Below are 10,572 nucleotides of genomic sequence, written 5' to 3'. Positions count from 1 at the left end.
GATATTTCTAATCTGTGATTTGGCAGAAAAATATTGCCTTCACTTCTCTTTCATGTTACAAAGACACAAATAATAATCTTAATAATTAGAATTTATATATAAACTGGTTTATATTTAAATGATAATTTTATTTATCAATTGTTATTTTCATTTACTCATTCAATAAAAATTTACCATTCCATGTCTGTACTAAGTGCTAAGCATATAATGCTAAACAAACAGAAAAGACCTTACTCTCTCTACGTTACTACATATCAAATAGTAATAAGTGCTATGGAGAAAAATAAATCAAGGCAAATCCAATGGCCCTCCATCCTTTATCCATGAGGGATATGTTGCAAGACTCCTAATGGATGCCTGAAACCACAGGTAGGCCTACATATACCATATATTCCTGTATATACCATGTTTTTTCTTATATGTAAATACCTATGATAAAGTTTAATTTATTAATTAGGCACAGTGAGAGATTAACAGGAATAACTAATAATTAAATAGAATAATTATAACAATATACTATAATAAGAATTATGTGAATATCGTCTCCTTCTCTCAAATCATTGTGCTGACTTTTTTTCTTCTAGTGATAATGTGAGATGATAAAATACCCATGTGATGAGATGAAGTGAAGTGAATGACATAGGCATTGTGATGTAGGGTTAGGCTACTACTGGCCCTTTGATGATATGTCAGAAGGAGGATCATCTCTTTCCAGACCTGGTTGACTGTGGGTAACTGAAACCATGGATGGTAGAACCACAGATGAGGGGGAGCACTACATGACAAGTTGTACTGAATATGGGGAAAGGTACAGAATACTTTAAGGGAAGGCCTTGAGCATAAGGTGACATACAAGCAGGCACTGAAGGAAGTGAAGAAATCAGGCATGAGGATATCTGGAGAAGGAACATCAGAGGCAGAAAAATTGCAAATGCAAATTGCCTGGGTCAGAAGTGAGTTTGATGGGTACAGAACCTTCAAGAGAGCCAGTAATAGAAGTGAAGTTAGTGGGGAAAAGAGCGGTAGAAAGTGAAGGCAGCAAGACAGAAGGTGTCAGCTCTTATAGAGCTTGAAAGCCATTATAAACTCTGTCTCTTATAAATAATGTAATGAAGCCTGGGTATGGATAGAGTTTCAGAGTTTCAGAGACTGACCTTTCAGGAAGAATGTCCTGTAACTTTACAGAGCAAAGGCACAAGTTGGGTTGATGAATTTCATCCAAAATCTTTCAGATTGGTTCCCAGCAGGACACCAGTCTCTATTCACTACCAAAATTTATTTTCCTCAAAAACTTTATTCTTCTTGAATATTAATCAGAATTAATTAAAATTAGTCCCAAAGTAATGTTCTTGTGTGAAACAGAGAACTGAGAAAGAAAATGAGCAGTATGTGGAAGATAGGAAATGACTTGAAGCTGAGATCATTATTAATTTCATTATTTTAACATGAACTCTATGATATATAGCAAACTTACATGAGTCAAAAACTTAGATAGATGATTGATAGATAGATAGATAGATAGATGATAGATAGATACTTAGAGGAAAAAACACAAATTGCCTCCTCAAATAAAGCCCATGTTAAGAACTGAGATGGAGAAGAGCCATCCATTTTGCTGAGTTACCACACAATACTGCTGGCCTCTAGAAGGCATAATTTACTTCAGATATGAATCCCAAGATGCTAATAAAATGCTATAACTTCTAGCTTTTTTTTTCAATGACAATAAAGAGGTTCTTACGTAAACTTTTCATGGTAAATTCTACCATCTTGTCTATGATTGGAGGTGTTCCAGTAGGTGACAAATGAAAGCAACATGGTGAGAAATTATCTCAGCAATCCACAGAAATAATCCTTTACCTATTTTATCTCACCTATAAACTTATAAATTCTTCTTGTCATTCTTTTTGGTTGATTCTGAAGAACTGTCCATTTTCTGTAAAAAGCCAAGTACTCTGCTCTTCATTCTATCATCTTGCTTACACTGAAACTTTGTAAGTGATTCTCCATTGTTCTTTGATCTTTTCCTGTCCCTTTTATATCATCTTCTGCTCACCCTGTAAATATGTTAAAACTCTCCCAAACAAGATGAAAATATTTTAAAGTCTGGTACAATATCACTGTTTCATGACTATCATAGTTGTTATTTTTTTTTTTTTTTAGTATAAAAGAGTAGACATTCTCAGTTTCCACTTCCCTTCTGCCCCAGTTATCAGGTAAAATTTCTCTGGCAATGAACTCCATGATGTTAAACTCAATGGAAAATTTTTGCTCCTATCTTTCTTGCTCTCTTAATATTTTGAGTAGCATATGATTTTCTGCTACATATAGGGTTTATATGAACCGAACTATTGTGTGTAGAACTACTCACTTCTTCATGAAATTCCTAACATCTTTGGATCTCATAAGAACTTTTTCTTGAGTTTCCTACTATCTTTTTGAGCATCCTCAAACCTATTAGCAGTTAGTATTCTTCAACACTCTGTAAAATGTCACTGCTCTTCTGACTTTTCAGATATGCTCTCCAGGTAATCTCATCCACTTTCAAAATTTTAACGGTCACTTTATGATGATGTCTACCTTATTTATCTCTAAAATTGGCTTACTTCATGGGTTTTAGACACAAAACCCCAGCGGGCATCTTTATTGCAATAAAGAGAAGGATGAGAAGAAGGCTGAATAGAAGGAAGAGTAAAGAAAAATAGCTGAACTTTATTAACATATAAAGCTTTATTTAATGGTTAGTCTAACATGCATTACCATATTTCTCACAAAACCCTTGATTTAAACGCATATATATATATATATATCAAATCTCACATATGAGGATACTAAGGCCTAGAGATGTTAGATAATATTCCCATGGTCCTACAGCCAACAAAGAACAGAAAAGGATGAGAACTCATGTATGCATAACAAAGTTAGTGTTCTAGATTCTATATAATAGTTGCTTCTCCAAGTATGTCATAGTCATCATGTCCAAATCATTTCTACCTTCTATTCCTGCATTGTCTCTTCCTGTGTATGTTGATTAGATTGATGCATTTGCATCTACTCAAGCCATAAAACTTGGCATTCTTCCAGATCTATAATGACCAGGTTCTGTCAATCTCTTCCACTTCAGCTCCCACGGCTCCCCAATATGTGCTCCAAACTCTAATAATATGAAACAGCTTGTATGTCCTCAGCATTGCATTATTTGAATTTGAATTCTCTGTGACCTTGCTCATTTTGTATGTTTTGCCACAATACACTCCACTCCCTTTTAATCTAATTCCCTAATATCCCTTATGACTCTGTTCAAGCTTTCTACACTCTACATATGCTTTCCTGAAGCCAAAGCCACCATAACTCCAAAAGGTACATTCACTTGTAGTTAGAGTAGATTTGTTGTTGCAACAAACTGTTAGCAGATGGTCATCAAGTATAATTAAGTTTAATTAAGAAAGATACCTTTTCCCCTAATTTGTACAAAATCTTACAAATTGGCCTACTTAAACTTTAAAATTTGGGTAAATGTCCTAAATTATGTAAGTCCACTAACTTACATAAATAATTAGGTGCCAACCCAACTGCAAAGTCTAGCCTCTTTCTGTCAGAAAGATCCCATGTCACTTTCTATGGGCCCTAATACCAAATGTGTACATATGCAGTCTCTTTTGCTACATCTAGGCAATAGGCATTAACTTAGTATTAGCTGTAAGGACTTGAGAGAATGTCTGCTGAGAGTAACTGAAAAAGATTTTACTTCTCAGTAAAAGGAGAGGGAAAGCCCACTTGCTCCAAATGCTCTCTGTATTAGCTTGGTAGTACTGCCATAACAATACACAAAGACTGGGTAGCTTCAACAACAAAGATTTATTTTGTTGCTCTTCTGGAGGCTGGAAGTTCAAGATCAAGATGTCAGCAGGTTTGGTGTCCTCTGAGGCCTCTCACGTAGGCTTATAGCTACCCTCTTGCTGTCATTTCACATGATTGTCCCTCTGTGCATGTGTACTCTGATGTCTGTGTGACAGCGATCTGTGGGGAAAGACAAAAATATCCAAGAGAAGACAACCCAGAGCCCTAATATCACTGATCTTGCTGTATTAGCCAGGCTTGGAACACTTTGGATTCCAAATTTTCAGATTAATAAATACACTTATATTTTAAAATAATTTGTTTTATATATTTCAACTTGAACCATAAAATATTTAACTGGTATATTAATAAAGCATTTATGTATTATAATAATCAATAAAATTGATTCTAACTCCAGTAATATTTCATCTATTATCATCTTTCTGCTACACATCACAGTGCCTAACACTTAATAAAAATTTATGGAACTGAATGAACTCTATACTTCTACTCCCACATTTGCCCACAAATGCTTGTACCCACAATCACACACAAAACTCCTTCTCCTAAACATTGAATCTCCTGGAAAGGTCTTTACTGAATCACCTTTCCCTGTAACCACCAGAAAAATTTCTTTTATATTTCTTCTCCAACTCTACTGGTATCTCTTTCTTCTCCCACTCTACTGGTATACATGTCTTCACTTTCCTTTGCTCCTTAATTATTTTACCTCTCAACAGTCCTGAATAAATAGTGATTTTATATTTTAATAAGTAATATTTACTACTTGTGACTTTATTATATAAAATATATGATCCAGTTGATAGTTCTATAGTTACTTTTTTGTTGTTGTTGTTCATTCAAAAGTTCAAAGTTGAACTAAAATACAAGAATTTAAGAGACTCAGGGGCGCCTGGGTGGCTCAGTCGTTAAGCATCTGCCTTAGGCTCAGGTCATGATTCCAGGGTCTTAGGATCGAACCCCGCATCGGGCTCCCTGCTCAGTGGGAAGCCTGCTTCTCCCTCTCCCACTCCCCCTGCTTGTGTTCCCTCTCTCGCTGTGTCTCTCCCTGTCAAATAAGAAAACTTTTCCCAATAAAATCTTAAAAAAAAAAAAAGAATTTAAGGGGCGCCTGGGTGGCTCAGTTGGTTAAGCAACTGCCTTCGGCTCAGGTCATGATCCTGGAGTCCCTGGATCGAGTCCCGCATCGGGGTCCCTGCTCGGCAGGGAGTCTGCTTCTCCCTCTCCCGCTCCCCCCTCTTGTGCTCTCTCTCTCTCTCATTCTCTCTCTCTCAAATAAATAAATAAATAAAATCTTAAAAAAAAAAGAATTTAAGAGACACAACCTAATACAAATATAATATGTGGACTTTCATGGATCCTGATTCACATAGACAAATGGTATATTTTTTATGACATGAGAAAAATTTGATTATTGATCCAGTATTAGTTCATATCAAGGAAACACTTGATAATTTTGCTTCAAATAATACTGGTTTTACTGTTGTATAAGAATATAAACTTTTTTTCAGAGATTCAGTTGTAATATGATGTGCGGAATTTGTTTAAATGCTTCAGAGCAAAGAAAGTTTATATAAATCACATGTAACAAAATCTTGAAATTTGGGGTTATAAGGAGGTACACTGTACTTACACAACTATTTTAAGTATGTTTTTTAAGCTGTATAATAATTTTCTTAAGCATGATGTTTTCAATGACAGACACAAAATGATTTGACTTTATTTATTCTTCCTCTTCAACTACTTTTTGTAATTAAATTAACAGACCATATAATGGAAGTGTGATGTAACATGTTATTTGTTGATTAAATACTAGTATTGTCCCAGAAAATGAAATTTTTTTCATAAAAACAGTTCAAAGTTGAAAAAAATAATAATTTCTTGGACTCAGTAAGCACCTCTAGTGCATTCATTTGTATTCTGACACAGGCTCAGTTCTTCATTTAACTAACTTTGATTTGTTCAATAATTTTTATCCAATCAACTGCTATAGTCACTTTAATATTAACTTTTATGGTTTTCAAATCTGAGTTAGAGCTGCACTGACTATTGCACATATGTAATACATCATAACTTATGACAACGATCTCTAATTTGAACCTTCAATTTTTAAAATATTCTCAATTTTTTAAAAGGACATACAGAAATATGGGTAGCTTCATGAAATGAAAACGAATACTGTTTATTCCTTTAGTTTCACAGGGGAAAAAAATCCTTGAGTTTGACAATTCTTCATGCTTCTCTGATTCATTCCTCTGGGATCTCAAACTCCCTGAGTATCCATAGAAACTCTGAATTGATGTATATTTCTGGTGGAACTATGTATTTTGCTACTTCCTTTTGACAGGTGTGGTAATGACTAGTCTCAGTTATCCATAGCCAAAGAGAAACAGAACTAAAGTCGTTCACTGATACTAAACAAAACTGCTTACTCTCATTCTTGCTTTGTTCTATTATTTGAAAACTCCAACTTTTCCAACTCATTTTGAGGACTTGAGGTTTGGATTAAATGGAAATTTTAAAAAATCTGTCAAGCTGGCTCCATGTAAAGTACAAGGGTCATATATATATATATATATATATATATATATATATCTTGCTATAGTGAAATAGAACTATCAGCATTAAACTCCTTCATGGGCTGCCAATTTGCACATGGTTCTACTTTAGTCAGTTAAATCACAGGTTCATTATGATCCTTATCTTGTAGAAGTATAAAAACCCAAGATAACAATAAGAGAGATATTAAGACTACATGAATAACCAAACAAATAAGGAGCTAGGGGAGTTGTTGTTGGAAAGAAATGAATATCTTTCTTCTAATTAGTCATTATGTTAACTAGGAAATGTGGAAATCAGGGTGTTAAAATCATATTTTCAATGATTTTTTTAAGAGAGTTCTTAAAATGCTCTTCTGATGATAGGTAATTTTTCTCTAGGGTAATGATAGCTATTTCCAAAACGTTCTAATATATTTTGTAAGTTTTCATAGGAGCCTGTGTTTTGGATTCTGTATCACATCTTTGTGCAAATGGGCCTGTTTTTTATTGTATTTATTTATGGCTTACTGCATATGACTAAGCAGTAGGATCAATTTTTCTTATAAATCAAGGCAAGTAAAATATCATCCTTAAGGTAGAGTTTTTCCAACTTATTTCAGTAAATTGAACTCAGAGAGATAATATGTACGATGTTCTCCATGAAAGATTTTATATACTTTTAGATTCTTTAAAAAAAAAAAGATTTTATTTATTTATCTAAGGGAGAGGGATAGTGAAAGAGAACATGAGCAGGAGGGGAGAGGGAGAAGCAGGCTTCCGGCTGAGCAGGGAGCCTGACGTGGGGTTCCAACCCAGGACACTGGGATAATGACCTGAGCTGAAGGCAGCTGCTTCTGACTGAGCCACCCAGGCACCCTTTTAGTTAGATTCTAAGGCTATATGTGGTTGGCAGACATGCTAAGAAGAAGATACTCAGTTTAAAGGTGAGAACTTTGATACAATTTATCTTTGCCAACAACTGTCTCAAAGAAAATAAAAGGTTTTGGTTCTAAACATAAGAAAATGAACAGTCATTCCAATACCTTCCCAAGGAGCTGGGTCCATCTATTTTCAGAAGTCAAGAAAGAATAAATGCTGGAGATCACTGCCAGTGGGATCTAGAGGATGATATATGGTACTGTTGAAAATACAAGCCTCTACAACAGAGTTTTTGTGGGGTGACATCATAATTTGTGAAGTATCTCACACAGACCTTAAAATAGTAAAAAAACATACAATTTGAAATAAAAATCCAGAAAGGTTATCGTGTTTTAAAAAATATTTCTCATTTGGGAAAATATTAGTCAATGTTTAATCTTGGAGGCCATTTAGTTCTTCGTTCCTGGAGTCTAGAGGATTGTAAAAATAGCTACTGACCCCACTTGTTTGCTTTGACAAAGCAATCTACAGTGTATAAACTAACAGCAGCCTAGTGGTATTTTATAAAAGTATAATAAATGATTAACAGATAGGCAGAATGTGTCATTTAAAACAAGGAGGATGATTCAGGACAGGGAAGATGACTGGCACAACAGTAGCTACATTTGCCATACTGAGCATAAGCAGGAGCAAATGAAAGGGAAAAAGGAGAGGAAGAAAGTGAATTCTTAACTGTCATTTATTGTACATAGTAGTCAGTATAGACTACTGTAGTAAGTCAGTATAGACTACTATAGTAAGCAGTCATATGGCTGTAAAAGGGAAATTAATAAGGCCTATTTGTAAGGTTTACTAAATCCAAATGATCTATTTTCCCCACATGCAACATTTTCCCTCAATGTCATATCTACCCATCCCCCTAAAGTATCTTTAGTGAAAACCACCCAGGTATTATGAAATTTTAATACTGCTGAGATTGGTCTTTTTTTGTTAAAGGGAAACTGAAAATCTGTTTAATTTTGTTCTTGGGAGACTTTTGAAATATTATAGACATAACACTTAAATGCCTAACAGTTAAACTATATCTCTAAATAAAAAAACAGCTGCAATTTTTGATCAGACATGCATCTAATAATAATATATACACAATAATTAAAGAAAGATCCTATGTATACTTAGAATGAAAGGAGACTCACTGATTCTTTTAGGAGGTAATCATGATGGGTTCCTCAATGAAATATGTGGCTAAACATTAGGATATGATAACAACCATTAGGATATGATAAGGGGGGGGCTAAGATGGTGGAGAAGTATGAGGACCCTAGACTTTCCTTATCCCTTGACACAGCTAGATAAATATCAAATCATTCTGAACACCCAAGAAATTGATCTGAGGACTGACAGAACAAACTGCACAACTAAAGGGAGAGAAGAAGTCACAATGTAGAAGGTAGGAGGTGTGGAGATGTGATTTGGGGGACAAAAGGATCACAGATGCTGTGGAGGTGAGGGAGCCCTGATCACGAGAGAGGTGGGGTGGGAGAAAGAGAGAAAGATAGAGAGGAGCACACAGAGGATAGCACAAGGAAAACACCCAAAATCATTGCTGGGAAAATGAGAGGGACTGATTATCATGAGTTTTTACAACCAGCGGAGCTAAAAGACTGGCTTTAGAGGTCCAAGCAGTGTCAGGTGTGGAGCCCGGTGGGCACTACAGTGCTCCTGTGGAGAAGGAGACAGAAGCCTGGGGCAGATAGCATGATCTGAGGGTCTCCTGGGATGCACTGGTAGAGGCAGTTCTCCCTTCTTAGAGCACATCTGGGAGCAGTGGCATTGCCTCTCTAGAGATAAAAGAGCTGGTGAGTACCATTATGCTCTCCTGCTCCTTAGCATAGTTGCAGAGACACCAGCTAAGGGCAGCTAACCTGGGCACTGGCTTTCTGCTATGCTTTACTCCAAACTCAAAGTTCCTGTGTATTGGTGCAACTGTCCCCCTGGGACAAACCTGCATCAGCCCCAGCATGGCAAGACTCTCCCTGAGAAGACCAGTGCAGGTCTGCCCTATGCCAGGTCCCTAGAGTTTGGAGTCATAAAACTCATCCAGCCTGCCTGAGATAAAACACAGGTGCACTGCATTTCCAGGTGGGAAGACAGCCAGGACACAGACAGGCTGAAGGCAGGGATCTGAGGTATGCCGGGGACACATGAGGGGAGATTGTTGGCTCTTCTCTGAGGGCTTCTCAGACAACCGAAGGTGGGAACTCCCCTCTCCGGGATGAGGGAGAGGGCTGGTGCCATTTCCCTCCCTCATCCCCCAGTATAAGCTAATTTCAGTAAGCAGCACAAGGCCAACAGCGGCAGCATAAACCACTTACAACAAGTCTCCTACCACACCTCCCCAACCACGCTCTGCAGATGCTCTTCACTAGGAAAAGTGTGCCTGAGAACCAGAGCAGCAGGCCCCTCCCACAGAAGACCAGCACAAGCCCTGCACACACCTAGCCTATTGACCACAGACTGCTGCAAAATGTCAGCTCTAGTGGAAATAACATCAGTCTCTTTTAACAAGCAGACCAGAGCACACCTAGTTAAAACTCACCATACTCTGGCCAAGGTCCAAACACTCCCCACTGTGGGTAAGGAGAAACTTTAAAGAGGACTGACCTGAGGGAAAGAACAACCAAAACAGTAGCAGAGTGCACACAGCCTACACAAGAAGCACTCCCTGAAGCACCAGGCCTTGGACAGTATATGACCTCTTCTTAATAAAGCCATTACTCTCAGGAGCAGGAAACAAAACAGCCTTTCCTAATACAGAGAAGAAGATAGAGACCTAGACAAAATACCAAGACAGAGAAATTCATCCCAAAAGAAAGAACAAGAAAAGGTCATGGCCAGGGATCTAACCAAAACAGGTAAAAGTACCATAATTAATAAGTACTTGAGCCAGAATTTAAAACAATAATCATAAAGTTATTAGTTGGGCTTGAGAAAAACATAGAAGACACCAGGGAATCCCTTATTACAGAAAACCAGTCAGGCTGAAATAAAAAAATGCAATAACTGAGATGCATAATCAACTAAATGCAATGACGTCAAGAATGGAAAAAGTTGATGAATAAGTGGTATTGAAGATAAAATTATGGAAAATAATGAAGCCGAAAAGAAGAGGGGAAAGAAAAATATTGGATCATGAAAATAGACTTAGGGAACACAGCAACCTCATAAAGTGTAATGACATTTGTATCATAGGAGTTCCAAAAGAAGAAGAGAGGGAAGAAGGGGCAGAAGG

This window comes from Mirounga angustirostris, unplaced genomic scaffold (assembly GCF_029215605.1).
Source record: "Mirounga angustirostris isolate CCGP_5_RB_7025 unplaced genomic scaffold, mMirAng1.0.hap1 SCAF_4, whole genome shotgun sequence".
In the NCBI taxonomy this organism is placed as follows: domain Eukaryota; kingdom Metazoa; phylum Chordata; class Mammalia; order Carnivora; family Phocidae; genus Mirounga; species Mirounga angustirostris.
Note: the sequence above shows the minus strand (reverse complement) of the source record.